The 17,604-nt window shown below is 45.3% G+C and overlaps 1 protein-coding gene across 2 annotated transcripts in view; it reads left to right on the forward strand.

The window, feature by feature from the left end:
- Nucleotides 1-17,604, forward strand: part of SLC35F4 (solute carrier family 35 member F4) — a 118,537-nt gene that overhangs the window by 1,506 nt on the left and 99,427 nt on the right. The window lies entirely within an intron of this gene.

A 17,604-nucleotide genomic window follows, 5' to 3' on the forward strand; every position in this document is an offset into this window, starting at 1 on the left:
CCAGGGACTATTTAAGTCTGACCCAGGTGGAACCAGTGTCCCAAATTCTGCAGCAATTCCAGACGATGTCTGCAGTGTGATTTACCAGAGAAGGGTGAGGATTTTGGCTTAATACTTTGTCCCAAGTTTGCTTTGGTGTCAGAATGCAATTTTTCAGTCTGCAGCGACACTCCCGCTCTCCATCAGTCTGTAGACCTGAATTCAGTATTGGCAATGCAAGTGCTCTGTGTGGTGCAGTGGCAATGCCAGGAGAGCACTGCCCGGACAAAGAGAAACTCTTTCAGCCCAGGACCAGGTTCTGCAGATGCTACAAAGTGCATCTGCTTAAAATTAGGCAAAGCGTGTCAGGAGAGGCCAAGGCTTTCAGAAGTGCTGACTCTTGGGATTTTGTTGCAAGCCTCCCAGCCTTTGATGACTGGGTGCTGAGGAAAAAAACAAAAAGGATTAGTAGCTCAGGTTTTGCTGGTTGAAGAAAATAAGCTACATTTGTGGTCATCGTGCTCGAAGAGGAAAACTGCAAGTGCATAACTCAGAGGTATCCCAGTAATTAAATGCCCTTGGGTAAATGAAAAGCACGAACCCTTTCTGAGCTACAAATGGATTTTAAATAAGTCTCATAAGTTTTGGAACCATCCTCATAATTTTTGGAGTGTTTGCAGTTGGTGGGTGACTGCTTTATCCTCGTGGCTGTGAGTTTTGGGTTTATAAAGTACTTTAATGTTCTGCAGTTTTCACAAAGATGTTCTGTCCTTACCTGGGTTAAACACAGGCCTCCTTCAGGCATCAAGAACATACATCCTCTTGGCATTTGGGCAGCGAGAGTCACTCTTGCAGGTACTGGCTCGGAGTTCTTACCCCATTCCTGTGTCTTGGCTTTAGCCAAGGGTGGTGCTGCTTCAAAGTTCTGTTGACTGACAGTTCTTGCCACGGCTGATTGTTCACACAGCAGCAGGACTGTCAACGTGTAAACACACAGTGTGGGGAATTTGTACAACCAACCATTAATAGACTTCATATCTCAGTTTATTTAGGTGAGGGCATGATTGTTGTCACTGCTGTCCAAATACAGTTTTAGTGCAGCTGGACAATGCTGGTGCCTTTGGCTGGAGAGCAGGGTGCTGGTGAGGTGCAGTGTGCTCAGAATTCCAGGCAGGTTGTGTCCTTGCCCTCCCCAGTGGCAGAGGAGCTGTTGTCCTGTCCCTGTGCCCAAACCTGTGGCAGGTGCAATCATCTACTTATGCTGTCACCTCACTCCTGCCCGGGTCTGAAGGGTCCCTGAGGATGAGCTGTTGCCCCCAGGATGGCTTTGTGCTGTCACCTCTTGGGTCTGACCAGAGGGCTGGCCAGGCACCAGCTGGGGATGTCATTTGGGTGGTGACAACCTGCTGATGGTCACCACCTTCCCTGAGGCTCCTCTTTGTCCCCAGCCTGTGGTGCTCAGCTAAGGACAGGAACATTTACTGAGGAAAGCTGAAGGCAGGGCTGGGTGGCTGCTCTTCTGTTCACTCTTGGGGGGGGAGACCTGAAAATGACAAAAAGCCCCCAAGACTCTGTGAAGTGTGCTGGTGATTTACATCCCTCCCTCAGTAGATCAGCAAGTATTCTGTGGTTTAACAGGAGACCATGCCTGGGTTTCTGTGCGTGAAGGCTGAGGACTGGTCACAAATGGCCATGGAATGGAATGTCAGAGGACTGTGGTGTTCAGGAGCTGTTATCACAGAGAACTGCAGTGTTTTCTAGTGACTTTTGCTTCATCTATATTTGTGTGTACTTCAGACTTGGAGTGTTCACGTGATGAGTCTTTTGGTACTTTTACCATTTTTAATAATCCTTTAAAAAGTTACTAGAGAAGGAAAATACCTATTTTATTTCCCCGTAAATCATCTGAAAAACCAGAGACATGTATTTTGGTCTGGTTTTTATATCCATGTATGCTGCAAAATTCCTATATCCTGCCTAATAAGTCACAGGAATTGGAACAAGATAATGTGTTTTTTTCCCTCCCTCCCTTGGTGCTGAAATGGAAAGGGCTTTTCCTGGTCCCAGTTAACCTGTACTTCTGTGGGAAGAAAGAGGGGCTGTGTCTCTCAGTCAATTTCTTTGGAGTTACTCCATAATTTCCAGGACATGGTGCTGGTGTAGATCAGATGCTCCAGCCTCTGTCCTGGGGTTGCAGATGGTGCTCCCATGTTAGTGACCACAAACAGTGGGAAACTCTATTCCCTCTCCAGCTCTTTGCCATAACTTCTCATTCTTCTCTGACTTTTTTGCTGGTAATACAATCACATTTAGTGTTTCCAGGCTCAGGAATTTGTATGGGTTTGTTTGTGGGCTTTGTTTTTTGTTTTTCTTTTTTTTCCACCCTTTCCAACTGCCACCCCATCTGCCTTTCATCTCAGTACTGAAACCTTTTTTACTTTCACACTACAAAGTTCTTCTCCTTCAAGTCTGTCCTAACACCTCTCCTGTGCCTTCCGCTGAATCAAAACTGATCCAGTCAAAGTTTCCCGTCTCTAATCTTCATCAACTTCACCAAGTCCACCTCCAAGTCAAGTTTCTGTCTGTGTGATGTCTTTCTGACGGAGCCTTTGCAGCATCCACAAAGTCTCATATCTTGCAGGATGCTCTCAGCATCGCAGATCTGCATTTCTGTAATTCTGTTTTCTCAGGCCTGGACAAGCACAGCATCAATGTACTGAAAAAACAGTGGTTTGTCTCGTGGGGCAGCACCTTTTTTTTTTTTTTTTTTTTAATCATGTTTGGAGAGCTTCTCATGTCTGGAGGATGTGATTCCCACCACAGCAGATTATGAGTGCCCATCTCCACCAGGCGCTTGCCAGATTTTTAAGCAGGTTCCTTTGGACACGATCCTGTGCTGATACGATCTCCCCTTCTCCTCTCCTTCAGGCCTGACCTGAAACCATGGAGTTGTGTAAGCTCCTGGAAGGAGAAGGTGCTGCCACGTGGCTCTGCAGCAGTGGGACTGTGACACTGGGCTCACACTGTGACAAGGGGTGACCACCCCTGTGGTGCAGCTGCGTGGTCAGATGTGTCTACCAGCGAGCTGGAGAGCCCTGACACCAGAGTGTGACCTTAGCAGTGCTTGGCACCTGGGCTGAAATGCTGAACCTGTCCTTACTAATAGCACAGTCACTGTCAGGAATAAGCCACATGTTTTCTTACTCCCCTAGAACAGCTCAAGCAAGGTTTTGCGCTTTAATTTGGCAAGTTCAGCCTCAAGTCAGCAATGTGAACTTAAGCATCTGCTTAAGTCTGAACTTGCACTAAGCCATCGGGCTTTGATGATGTGTTTAAAGTTAAGTCCATGCTTAATTGCTTTGCCTTAATAAGACATGGCATGCTGAGCCAGCACCACTGGCTTGACAATTTGGCTCTTGCTCTCTGCGTGGAGTAAAAAGGCTGTGGAGGGAAAAGCTAACTCTGAAACATTGGAGAGAATTTTCTCCTGGTTATCACAGCAGCTGTGCCAGCAGCTCTGCTGCAGTACAAATCACATGGCAAGCCCAGATCATCTCTGCTTACTGAACACCCTGCCCTCCTGGTGGCTTATCACTTCCAGTGAGAGGAACAAAGTCTCCGTCTGTTTACTGGAGGTTCCCAGCTGCTTCTCCAGCTCTTCCCTGTGCAGAACAAACACAATGGGAGACTGGCAAAGGGGCAGTCGAGTAAAGGTGCTTTGAATTGTTGGTGGATTGGGCCAGTTCCATGGAGCTGTGTTTGGGGGGTCTGGGAGGGTCTGAATCAGTCTCTGTGTGAGTTGAAGTCTCGGGGCTGTTTTAGCTCGTACCAGCTGTGGCAGCTGACCCTGTGCCACCTGGTGCTGTTTGAGTTGCAAGGACACCAGATGCAGGGCTAACCCAAAATAAGCTTTATTTTAAAGCCCTTTCTTTCCCTGATGGACGGGGTTTGTCCATAGGAGGTTATTCCCTTGGAGGGTGTGCAGCATTGAGGGCTGAATTACACTGCCAGTTTAACAATATTTTCCTCCCCCACTCTTGGGCACAAATGGATGTCATTGCACAGGATGTTGTAGATGTTTCTCCTCACAGGCTTGTCTCTCTGTTCAGGTAAAATAAATTGTGGCTGTGTATCAGCACTGGTAGCAATAACTTATTAAGTAATTTCTTTCAGCAAAACAGATTTTGTAAATACTCCTTTGCTGACTAGTTTTGGCAAGATCAGGTATGTGTTCTGTAATGGAATGGGGCCATTTGTGTGGATTTCTGTTTGTGCTGGAAGGCACAGCATGGCAGCCTTAAACTTGTGGCTGGAATGTAGGACCTCCCCTCACCTGGGGACTCCAAGTGTTTTGGAAGATGAGGGGGTCCCATTAGCTGGGAGGAGAGGAAACTGGTTCAGTCCTTGGCCTTTCCTCAGGGACTGATTCAGCCTTTTGGGGTGAGATCTCCGGGTAGTCGAGCCGTGAAACTGCAGCACTGGACTGCAGTTCTGCACATCTGTGGGCAGGAGGGATGGATTCAGATTGGGAAGAACACCATTGTGAGCAGGGCAATGAGGAGCATTATCCTTGGAAGAGGGGACTGATAGAGTTTGGCTTGTGTAGGCTGGCCAGGGTGGGAACAGGGCTGCTGCTCCAAATACATCCTGGGAGGATGAACAAGGGAATGTAGGAAAGAAGAGTGATTTAAGCTGAAACTGCATGTTGGCACACAGACAAATGGGTATGAACAAACCATGAATAAATTAAGGCTGGAAATTAGCAGAAGGCTGAAATTAATGGCCAAAAATCTCACTCAGTCTTATGTATTTAAATAAGAATTATTTCCCAAGCTTTAAAGGTGCCTCATAAAGAAGTTTGCCAAGATTTTGAGAAAAATTACCCCCATTTGGCAGGGAAAATTGAGGCAGTAAGGCGGGGGAGCAATGCTAATTTGCCAGAGGTTGTTCAGAACAAGCCATAAAGTTTGATGGAGCGATCTCTGCCTCTACTGGTGACTGCACAGCAGGTCTGGTGCTGTACCTGGGCTGGTGCTGAGGGTGGGAGAGCTGCCTGCAGTACCTTGGTAGCTTTCTACATGTGCTCTCTGCCTGCTTTTCAGTTCCCCTCCCTTCCTGGGCTCATTTGCTCCAGCCCTTCTCCCATCACCAGTGGTGTTTCCCAGGGCTCAGAGTTGGGCCCAGTCCTGTTTAATATCTTGACTGGTGATCTGGAAGAGGAGATTGAGTGTATCCTCAGTAAAGTCATGGATGACACCCAGCTGGGTGGGAGTGTTGATCTGCTGGAGGGTAGGAAGGACCTGCAGAGGCATCTGGGCAGGCTGGACTGATGGGCTGAGGCCAGCTGGATGAGTTTCAACAAGATAAAATGCTGGGTCCTGCACTTGGGCCACAACAACCCCCTTGGAGCACTCCAGGCTGGGGGAAGAGTGTCTGGAAAACTAAGAATGAAAAGGACCTGGGGGTGCTGCTCGACAGAGGCTGAACATGAGTCAGAGTGTGCCCAGGGGGGCAAGGAGGACAATGGTATCCTGGCCTCTACCAGCCATAGTTGGCCAGCAGGACTGGGGAAGTGATTGTCCTCCCATGCTGAGCACTGGTGAGGCCCCTCAATTCAAAAAAGACATTGAGGGGCTGGAGCATGTCCAGGGAAGGGCAACAGAGCTGGGAAAGGGTCTTGAGGATAAGCCCTACAAGGAGCAGGTGAGGGAGCTGGGGGGGCTCAGCTTGGAGAAAAGGAGGCTCAGGGGGGACCTTCTCACTCTCTACAACTTCCTGGCAGGGGGGTAGAGCTGGGGGGGTGTCAGGCTCTGCTCCCAGGGAACAAGTGACAGAACAAGAAGAAATGGCCTCAGGCTTCACCAGGGAAGGTTCAAGCTGGATATCAGGAGGAATTTCTTCATGGAAAGGGAAGTGAAGGATTTAAATGGACTGCCCAGGGAGGTGATGGAGTCACCATCCTTGGAGGCATTCAAGAAAAGACTGGACATGGCTCTGAGTGTGTAGTTGTCAGGGTGATGATCAGAGGTGGCACTCAACAATCTCAGAGGTCTTTTCTAACCTAAATAGTTCTGTGGTTCTGTGGTTCTGTGATTCTTGCAGAAAGGCTTCCTCACTGCCCAGCCCTCTGGGTGATGGATGGGCTGTGCCTCGTGCTCCCAGGTGACACAGCTCCTGTTTCCTGCTGCTTTGCCTCACTTGGCTCCATTCACCTGAGGTGGCTTTAACCTCACTCAACTTGACACCATCATGGCTGCGTGGAGCTGCACACTTCCTTCTTTTCTTGTTTTTCCTGAAAGTGTGGCTGCTGCACACAGCATTAGAAAATACATTAGGAAATTACCTGGGTATGCCATGAGGTCCTGCTCACTTTTCTGGAGTGCACAGGAGGGATATCCCTCATTTTGACTGCCCTTCCAACACTCTTTCCCTGACTTTGTCTTCCCCATCCACTCAGGCAGGCAGCTGCATATTTGGTCTTGCTTAAATGTTGTAAAATAACATTCCACGGTGACAGATGGTTCTGGCAGACTTTTATCCTTCCAGTGCTTGCATTCCTGTTTTTTAATAGTGGTTTTAAAGGTTCGCAATTATTTCTTCTGCACATTTGGAAATTGATGGGCTTTTGCTCAACTGCCTGCATGGGAATTCACCCATGAAAGTGAACTTGCAGCTTTACTGTTGAAAGATTGGTGGCAGGAATTTTTTCACATAAACCTGCTGCTGGATGATCACATAATAATGAATAATGAAAATGCCTGGGAAAAAAAAGGTCAGTGTCGCTCTGTGGCAAATGTGCAAATAGGGGGTGTGTGTGGGGGAGAAAAAGTGAAGTGCTTAACTGACCGGTTAAATTATTCACCAAGTGGACCAGCTCTACTCAGTGAGACTGAAAACCTTTTTTTTTCAGTTGTGGTGAGGTGAAGTGGGACTCCCTGGTGGCCTTCACTTTGGGCCGGCCCCTCTGCACAGAGGCAGATTTCGCTGCACAGAGATAGAAGCTGCAAGGTTTTGTGAGCTAATACCCAGGGTATGGCTTTCACAGCCATGGCAGAGCTGTAAGTGAGAGCATTCCAGGCACTTTGAGTGGCAACAGTGATTTTATTCGGGATCTGTTCAAGTGACAGGCTTTCGGTGTGTCTGCCACAGATCTTTCTGTTATTACTTTAAAAACACATTGAATCTTCCTAAACGTCCCTTGCAAATACTCTTGATGAAATGGGTTTGTCCTTTCCTGCCTTTAGCTGGGCTGGAGCAGGGATAGAGGAGTGAGGGAGTGAGAAAGGTGCCTCTGCTCTTCTTTTGTAGAAAGTAGAAGGTGATTTTCTCCTCTTCTGGCTTCTATATGAGCCAAAGTAAGGGAGCAGGATTCAGATCTAGGGATAGAAGATGATGTTTCCTGCTTTTCTGGCAATCTTAAAGCTGTTCTTTGTCTCAAAGCTCTTTTTAACTGATACAAGAAGAGTTCCCATGCCTGTTTTTTTGTTTAAGTTTCCAGTTTCGTATTGGACAGGGAAGAAGGGAGAGACAAGTACCAGCATGGCAGCTCATGGGTCAGTACAACTTCACCAAAACAAGTCTACCAGATATACTACTAGAACAGTCATAGTCCTGGCAGTGATCCCTCCATCCAGAGTGAGAAAGACATTGTAGCCTGAAGCCAACCTGGCAACTCTTCCACTTTGATTTCTTCTTGCTTGTGTTATGCCTGAGAAATGGCTGTTTATGGCCCTGAAAAAGCACTGCTTGAGCAATTGCCTGCTTTTATGTACTATATACAATAGTGCAGCTCTCTGTCTTCCTGTGGAGGCTTGGTCTTCTGGGGGACATTTTTGATGAGGGCTAGCACCTCCCTCTATTATTAATGGGGTAGTTGGAGATGCTGTGCACTGCACTGAAAAAAATACTTCCCCGTTGGGGACTGATTTTTCACAGGATTCGTGGGAACACAGCTGTGCAGGCCCATTCCAGCTAATGGGCATCATATACCTGGATGTCTGAGGACAGCACTGAAATCATCTGCTGCTGTGCCTGAGTAAGATAAGCATGAAGCAAGGCTGGAACACGTGTTCTCTGTCGGGGAGAGAAAAGTGATCACATTAGTTTTCACAGTGTGATTTATATTTGGCATCTTAAGTGAGATGGCACAGTTATAGAGCAGTTGATGGTGCAGTCATTATGACCCTTTTCTTTTATATATCTGAATCCTGGAACTTTTAACTCCTTTCTGAGACAAAGCCTGCCATGTGGAGTGTGCAGCCCTGGAATTGTGTGGGTGCAGATTGGGGTTTTTCTCTGCACAGTGCCAGAAATAACCTGTTGTGTGATACGTTACAGGGGCTAGGATTTGTAGCAGCTTGAGTGCAAGTGGGATGCTTCAAAGTGCTTCACCAGAGGAAATTCTTCAATGCTGACAGCATGGATGGCAGGAAGGTGAACTCTTCGTGGTGTTCCTGCACTGTGGTTTGGAATTCTACCTGGGGAGGATTGGTTCTATGTGTGAGAAAGCATTTACTCAATGCTCAGTATCCAGTGAGCCTGCTGACACAAAGAGAAGGTGGAAAATGATTGAACTTAGCATTTACCAGGAAAAAAAAACCCTACCCCCTACCATACCATTCTGTCAATTTTTGCTTCTTTCCAGGGTGGGATGGTATGGGGGGAAAAAAAAAAAGCAAGGAGTTAGATAAAAAGAAAATTTTAAGCATTTTGAGAACATTTCTTCAGAGGGAAGAGAATTCGGGGCAGGAATGTCACTGAAGAAGTGCCACTTTTCACATGCATTGCAAAACAAACCTTGGAGGAAGGAACAAAAGACGTTTTTCAGCAGAAGGACTTAGCTGAGCTGTTGTGGGTGTGCTGAGCCATGTGTGTCCTGTCGAGGTGATTCATCCATGCAAGGCCTGCCTTCTGTCCCTGCCCTTGGGGGCCCTTTGGCAGAGGACATGGATTTATCTGTGGTTGGGTGACACAAAGGGGAGCATTGGACTGACTTCAGGGTGCAGTGAAGTGCACAACTGTCCTCTGGCCTGGTGTCTTCATGGAGCTGTGTGTCCAGGAATATTCCTTCTGAAGGCCACCTGCTCTGGGATGCAAACCTCACTGAGTCAACTGAAAAGGCTGGGCTTTTCCTTCACCTGTAGGTGCACTGCAGCATCTGAAAGCAGTGAAGCTTAGCTGGGTTTTCCAAGGCATCCTTTTTGTCTCAGTGCTGGAAAGGAGGTTAATTAGATCACAAATTAGGGCAACTCTATTTCTAGCAGGGGTCTGTGCCGTGTTTTTGTGCTCGTCTGCTTTGAAGTGAATTCAGAGCGACTGTTTTGAGCATCCCTGTGAAGACAGGCATCCCTGGCTGGGGGCTTGGAGAAGTCAGCCAGAAGAAAAGATGCCTGCATGTGGGCAGGCTCCAGAGAACTGCCTTCAACTTAGGTATTCACGCAGGTGGAGCAGTGGCTCTTCTGAGAGCCCAAGTCTCTTAGGCAGAGCTGGAAGTGCCGCTGGTGAGTGTGTGCGTGGCTGCAGCGCCCTCAGATTTGGTGTGCCTGACTTTTAGATGCATCTCCTTGAAAATGTGCCCCTTAATTACTATTGGTGTAAAATATTTATACAGTATAGTGAAGTTTCATAGCATTTTGTGGAGTTTACTGCTTCAAGGAGTCAGAGGAAACGGGAGGTACAGCTCTCAGATTTGCCCTGTGTGGGGGAATGGAGGGTAGAGGAAATCTGTCACTATCACTGGGCACATTATTAACAGATGTCTCTTATTAAAAAGATCTTTTGTTTTAGCTGGGATCTCAGATTTAACGTAGTAGTGGTAGTAATGGACAGATCTCAGCTGGCTGGGTTCAGATTTACTTTAGTTCCAAAGCTGCTTCCACGTGTGGGATGTTCACAGCTGAGGATGTTCTTGGCTTAGCTGTAGACAAAAATTAAGCCCTTTAAAAAATGATTTCCTGATAAGCACAGCTTGGAGAACAGTGTCAAGGTTCTGATAATTTTCTGTGTTTTTTTTTTCTCCTCATGAGGAAGCACTTCTAATGGTGTGTTACTTGGCAAAAGATCAGCTTAGAGTGGGTGAATCTTCTGGTGTCTTAATGATTATTGCCCTTCACACCCTTCTTGCAGATGATGGATGGTGGATGGCTGCCTAAAGGGAGTAATCTTATTTTATTTGTGATCCCCAAGTTTTTCTGTTTCCCTTCTTGGTACTGTGGACAGCAACTGTAGTTTAGAGCAGCCTGAATTGCCATATATCGTCCTTGCACACAAAGACAAGATTCATAGGACTTCATTTGTGGGGTTACAGTCCTCTCCTGTCATACTCAGGTGTTCAGAAGCAGGCGTCTCTGAAATCCGGCTGGAATTGCACAGTGCAGTTTGAACTGACTGTGTAGATCCTGGTTCTCCTGCTGCATTTCTGCTTTCCCTGTTTATCTCAGTGGCTTAAGCCACTGTCCTTGGTTCTGACTTTCCCGTCTCGTCTCAGCCTCCCTTCTCTCCCTGTGTCTGTGGCGTCGGACTGGGCTGGTTGAAGGGACGATCTGAAAGGAAATGTATTCAGTGCTTTTGATGTGCAGAACCCTTTTCTTTTTTTTTTTTTTATAAGTTATGAACAAAAATTGTGCCTGTGTGTTCCCAAACTGAAGAATACATGATTGCTCTTCCCAGCCTTCCTCTGAGAACAGGCTTTGACATCATTCATACTCTATAATTTATGGTATTTTTGTAGCACTCTGTTAAGGTCTGCAAGAGAGAGAAAGGGATGATTTAGAAAGCAAAGAGTAGTCCTGTGCCTTCTGGTAGGTCTCTGACTGATCAGATTCCTGCTCCTTGGAGTTGCTACCGGGTCTGTCTTTTATCATGGAATCATTTTTCCTGCTCTTTGGAGTTGCTACTGGGTCTCTCTTTTACCGTGGAACCATTTTTTTAAGGATGATGTTGTTTTCCTTAATGTAGGCACTTGCTCCTTGTCAAACACATCCTCGTATGCCCTGTTAGGACTTTGCGCCTCATTCCGGGGTGTTTTAAAAGCAAATTACAGAACGTCTTGTAACTCGTCAGCCCTTGATTTTTTTAACCTGGTTTCTTAAGGAAACAAGGCCTATGTTGAACATCATATCCCTGTCCCTACTCCCTCTCCCTGTAAAATCCAAACAAGCTTACCAGGAGTCAGAGAGAGTGAAAGGCATGGAGCCCTGGCGGGCCTTACGTAAACACGTGGCCAGCTGAAAAAAGGGGGCCCTTGGTTCTCCCATGGTGAAAAAGCTGTAGAATTAGCTCACTCCTGAAGATGAGATGGACTGCACACAATTTCTGGGATCTCATCAAAGCCACATCTAGTGAACATCCAGCGTCAGACTGTGGTGATGTGCAGGGAAGAGTATAATGGAGGCTCCTGGTGCATTTCCACCCATCGCTGATCTGTGCCTTGGGACATTCTTGGTGTACGTATATTTGAGTAGCTCTTAGTGGATATTCCTTCCGTGAATTTGTAGGGAAGTGACTTTGTCCATTTTGCTGTTGTCGGATTTGTTTTCTTTGTTGCTCCTGGCTCTTCAGCTGAGGAATAACTCCCATGAAGCCTTGGAGTCAGGTCCTCCCCACCCCCCAGTATATGCGGAGAGAGAGGAGGAGAAAGAGAACAAAACATTGGCCTGTTCAGTGTGAATAAACATCCTGTGGAGCTAACACATGTTTTATTCCATAATTCCTTCCAGCACAGAGATAAGATACAGCCTGGGAAGAGAGGATTTGGCTTCATGCTGTTTGGCTGCTCCTTCAGGGGATGTAGTGGGATGCCAGGAGTCTCACAGGGTACACCTGCCTTTGTTTGGGGCTTTGAGATGATGCAGTGAAAAAACATAAAACAGTTCCACAGGGCAGTTTCAAGTTCTGGTCTGAAATTCAGTGAATATAAGATTACTTTGCAGAACCACAGCTGTTGGTAAAGGTCTGTGGAGCATCACAGACAATGGTTGTGAACCTTTTGCAGTTTTAAAAAGTGGAGAGAATGGGCTTGTTTTATTAAGGCTACAGAAAATGTTATCAAATATTCATGATGATCATCTCCTCTTATTTGAAATAATAAATCCAATGTTAATTTTTTTGCTTGCAGAAAAGTGGTAGTGACTATTGGCCCCCTATTTCTTTGCTGGTGTAATGCACTGATAATATTTAATATTTTATCTACTTTGCAAGGATGTTATTAGGCTTACAAGTATGTCATGGAGCCCAGAGAAGGAAAAGTAAGTTCCTCCCTCTTTTTCCTGCAGGTTAGAGAGATAGAGGCTCCTGCAGTAATTTCAAGCTCCCTAAGAGCCCAGGGAAAGAAAACATTGTGCACAAGAGGGCTCACATAAAGCAAAAAAGTTTGTTAGCAAATTTAAAACCCAGTATAGCTCTTAGCTTTAAAACAGGCAATAAAGAAATGCCACCAGTTCTGTTTATTTTAAAGGCTAAGTTCTTAGAAATTATTTTTGTCACTCGTACCATCCATTGTGTTGCCAGTTATGACATTTCTGACCCGTGTTGAAAATTAGAATTTGACATTGTAGTGACTGCACTGAACAAGGAAATGTGCTGCAGGGCTTTATAAATAGGATTTAAAGCACCCATCCCATAGTTGCATTTTATTATCCTACTGTATGTGTTTTTGTTAGTTATTTATGTTCCCCAAAATGAATGCTAATTTTTAATATCACCATGTGGCAACAACATGAAGCCTTTTTAGTCACTGCTGCTGTGCAAAGTATTGTAAAGTCTGACATCCCTTTGAAGAACTGTTCTTAGCCACTGCTGCTATTTTTATTTTTGAGTTGTTCTCTGCTAGAATATTTTTTTATTTTGTCCTCGCCTGCCCTGAATTTTCGAAACACTTTCAGATCAACTTAAGACAAATCAATCGAGGTCTTTCCTCCTCCTGTGTTTTCCCCACACTTATTAACTTTTACTGGACTGTGCCTTCGAAAATCTAGTTGAAATGTTTTTTTCCTTGAACTCCAAAGAGTCTTTAGAGAAATATCTGCCAGAAGCACTGACCTACAAAATCTATTAGGCTCTTCCCACTGGTGTAAACTCATTTATGTAATGCTGCTGGATGGGAGAGCAAAATACAAAATTCAGTCTTCCTTTCATAAGCATAAGTGCAACTAAGTGGCTGATAATGAGATAATGTTTGCAAACCTACAGAAGGCGGCTTGTGAAGTTTTCTCCTGGTTTTTTTGCCCTATGGATTTGTAGAGATTGCTTGAGGGCAGAGACCTCAAGGAAGGTTTAGCACCTAAGTGCTGGCAGCCAGGTACTCTGGGCTGGTTCTTGACTTCTGGGAGCATGTCAGGAAAACCAGCCTGACACCCCTAATGAGAGAGCTCTGAGAAGAATGATGCTGGCAGTTATCAGTGAAACTAGTTCAGTTGTCTGTGCTGTTCAAACATAAACTGCATAACAAGGTCACTTGGGGGCTACATGCGTGGAGTTGGGTCAAGTATTGGCAGTGCTGTTCTGCTGTGTTGTTCGTGGTCCTTGCTGTGCCAGGAGAGGGCTGGATGGTGTCCTGTGCTGGAGGGAACTGGGAAATGCCAGAATCCAAACCAGAATCACAGATTATTCAGAGCTGGAAAGGACCCACAAGGGTCATAAATCCCAACTCTTAAGTGAACGATGATTGTCGCGGCAAATTAGAGCCAACATTTTCTGCTTAGGCAGAGGTTGCAGAGGATCACAGACTGGGTCAGGTTGGAAGGGACCACTGGAGGTCATCTGGTCCCACCTCCCTGCTCAAATGGGGTCCCACAAAGCACAACACTCAGGATTGTGTCCAGGCAGCTTTTGAATGTCTCCAGCTGGGGAGACTCCACACCCTCTTGGGTGATCTGTTCCAGTGCTCGGTCACCCCACAGTGAAGAAGTTCTTCCTCACGTTCTGGTGGAACTTCCTGTGCATCAGTTGCTGCCCATTGCCCCTTGTCCCATTGTCTGACACCACCGAGAAGAGCCTGGTCCATCCTCTTGGGACCCTCCCTTCCGACAGCTTGAGAAAGAGAGTACTCCCAAGGCATTTTTCAGTCCCTTCAGCTTTTCTGTACCAGGATCAGATACAGGAGCAGAGTTTCTGGTAGAGGTGTAGGGATCCAGTTGGCAGTAGATGAGTTTGCTTCATTGGCAGAGCCAAAGGCTCTGGAGAGACTGACTTTATCTTCGTGCCAGGAATGTTTAGTCTTTGGGTAGAGGTGGGTTTGCTTTGCTCGTGCTGTGAGCTGTGGGCATGGATGTCAGGCAACTCCCAGTTTGAAATGGTGGTGCCATGGCAGCTCTGGGCTGTGTTAGCCTTGAGAAACCCTGTTGTGTGTGATGGGCTCTGAATGAGGCCACAACTTGGTGTGTCTACCTGTAAAAGACCACGAGGGTGTACCTATAATATCCCTACTGCTCTGGGATAGTAGGATACAGAAAGAAGAGTTTAAGGAGAAGGTATGTCCGCATTTAGCATGTTTTTTTAATTGAATTTTGCAAATGTTGCCTGATTATTAACCATAAGACAAAAGACTGCATGTTAACTGTGATCCTATGTAACTTGTCAGTGGAAATATGGCAGAGAAGGGTGTCAACAACAGGGGAATTAATTTCCAGGGCGTGTCCGAGAGAGAAATGTTTCTGCCCTCCATTTCTGAGCAGAGTAATAATTTAATGTCAGGACAGTCAGGATGATTAGTCTTACTATAAAGACAGAAATATAAACAGGTGATTGGGAGCACATCACTAGATGGCTAGAGATTGCATAAATTATCTGGTGATCTTTCAATTTTGATCATTATAGATATAATTAGCAGCTTATTCACGCTCCATGTGTCCCTTAGAGATGTGCCCATCATGTGAAGTGTGACGCAGTATCAGAAGTTTATCTCTTTGCCCTCTGAAAGGTCTTTCAGGGGTGGAGATGCAAATGTGTCTGTGTCTGCTCCTCTACAACATCAAAGTACAAGCAGCAGAGAAAGCAAAATGTCATGTGCACCAAGTGGATCAGAGGGAAAGGGCAACCAGCCCATGAATTTGAACTTGCACTTCCCTGGCTTTGACTTGTGAGACAGATGAGCAGAGAAGGAAGTTCTGAGTTTTCCTCCTCAACCAGTTTTGGAGATTTTGGCCGTGGAGAAAGTTCACTCAAACTTTGTCCCCTTTGGATGAGTGAAGCTAAAGTACAGCAGTGCTTCTAATCTTCACTATGTAAGGGCACAAAGAGGGTAAGATTGTATCCAGCAGCTTGGATCTGCATGAGCGGGATTAATTTGGAATGCAGCCTTTGGACTGAGGCTGACCTTTGTCTCTCAGGGTCGGTGAAAGGACGCCTTAATCCTTCTGCCCCCGAACCTATTCTTAATGCTATGCATTCCCCCTTTTGATTTTTGGGGAAAAGTTTTCTTATTTCCTTTGACTCCTTTGAAAGTCATCATCTTTATCTTTTTGAAGAGACATCTGAAAGCTGTGAATGCCTTCAGTGCCATTCCCCAGGGAGCCTTGGCATTTCTGAAGTGGGCTGGGGGATGTGTCCCAGACACGTTAATAAAGCTCCACATCATGAAGTAGCAGAAGGAGCTCACAGAATATATTATTCCTGCTCATTCCCTGACCTTCCATGATTGCCTCTCATTATTCTATTACAGCAGAACATTTAAAAGTAATTGTGGAGTGTAAAGCCACAAAGGTAGTCCTAAAACTTTGCAAAATCATGAACAGGCATCCAAATTGTGAGTCAGTGTGCCTTAATCTTCTTTCTCAAGTGAGATGTTACCCAGGCTGAATAATGATTTGTTCCTCAGATGAAGTTACGTGGTGAAAAGTGGCAGAACCTGACATGGTTTTTGACATTTTTGCCATCAATGCAGATTCCAGAGTCAGGAGAAGTTTTGGCCAACTACAGTGTTCAGGATTTGGCCACTTTTACAGAAATTTCATTGGTGAGCTCCGTGGTTTGAGAGGTGATCATCTAATAAGAGGATTGCAGAGCTGGCAGAGGTATGGAGAAATAACTAATGCCTTAAGGAGCAGGGTCACCTGGATCATTCTGAATGGATACATGTCTAATCCATTTTGAAAACATCAGTGGTGGAGACTGCCCAGCCTTCCAGGCAGTCTGTTCCAGTGCTTCATTTTCTGTTATTTTCTCATGGCTAAATCTTTCTTGGTGTAGTTCAGACCCAATACTTGTCCTTGTCACCTTGTAACTGGTCTCCTCCTCTGCAGCAATATCTTATAGATCTCAGGGCCTTTTTTTTCTCATTTTCCTTCATCTTTACTGAGTAAACCAAATTCTTCCACTCATTCTGTGTAACCATATTTTCTGGAAACTTTCCTGTCTTCTTTATCTCCTGAACTCAATCGAGTAGCTATCACCTTTCTTAAAATGTGGTTGCAGCCTTCCTGTTAATTATAATTTTAGGCACAATGATTAAGCTCCGTATTACAAAAATGACAAATATTAAAAGGACCTTCACTTAAAATTCTTCTGCTTGACAGGGACCCACTGATAAAAACCAGGTTTGGCTCTTGGGCACTTTTCCTCCCTAGTGAAATTGTTTCCCTGTTGTGTTGTGCTGGGCAGTATCAGCAGCTGTACTGGCATCAACATCTGTAATGTCTCCTGTCCTTCCCTGTTCACAGACCCCTTATTCTCTCATGGAAAGAACTAAAAATAATCTGATGGGATTTAGTCTCAAGGAATTTTCTGGTTTTCTTACACATAGCCTTGTTTGATTGTTTGGTGTAGTATTTTGATGGGAATGGAGGACACAGGCTGCCTTTTATATCCAGCAGGTCCTATTTCTTTTTTATTCAAGTTTGTGCTTTTCCAATCTTTTCCAATTTCTTTCACCTACATAAGGTTGTCCAAGATGCTTGGAGCAACCTGATCTAGTGGAAGATGTTCCTGCCCTTGGCAGGGGGCTGGAATTAGATGTCTTTAAGATCTCTTCCAATCCAAGCCATTCTGTGTATCTAGGAAGATCCCTGTAACATATTTAAACTAAGTTTAAAAGTTCTGCTAAGTTCCCAGATCTGTGCTTTTTTGTCCTGGATATACCAGAACAAATTGTTGATGTGAAATGCATCCCAGAAGCTCCAGACAGACCTTGGTTTGGTGCCACCTCATTACTCTTCAGAATTTACTGCTTCACAGAACAGTGACTGCAGAGGCATGTTTAAGATATAGCATTTCATTGCTCTATTAATAATTTAAACATATATATTAAGATAAAATTCTGCTTTTCCCTTACTTTTAGGAGGTGATCAAGGCAAAAGCCAGGCAGATAATGAGACAAAATTTTTGGCAAAGTTATCAGTGACTTTGAAATGATCTTCGTAACTTACTTTGTGATCTTTCTCTCCAGCATTTTCCCAGTGTTTTGGAAGTGAAGTCATCTCAGCATATTGCTCACAGATGGTGACATTGTTAGATGTGGTGTACGGCAAGCAAAGGTTCAGGTACCATTTGGAGTTGTAGACATCACCATGACCTTGGCACAGGTTGAAAAATTCACCTACATAGCAAAGCATGAGAGAACAAAGGAATAGTGAAGCAGAAACTGCTTAAATACCAGAAGAAACATGTTTAATGGTCCTGATAAACTGTTAC

This window comes from Chiroxiphia lanceolata, chromosome 6, assembly GCF_009829145.1.
Source record: "Chiroxiphia lanceolata isolate bChiLan1 chromosome 6, bChiLan1.pri, whole genome shotgun sequence".
NCBI lineage: Eukaryota > Metazoa > Chordata > Aves > Passeriformes > Pipridae > Chiroxiphia > Chiroxiphia lanceolata.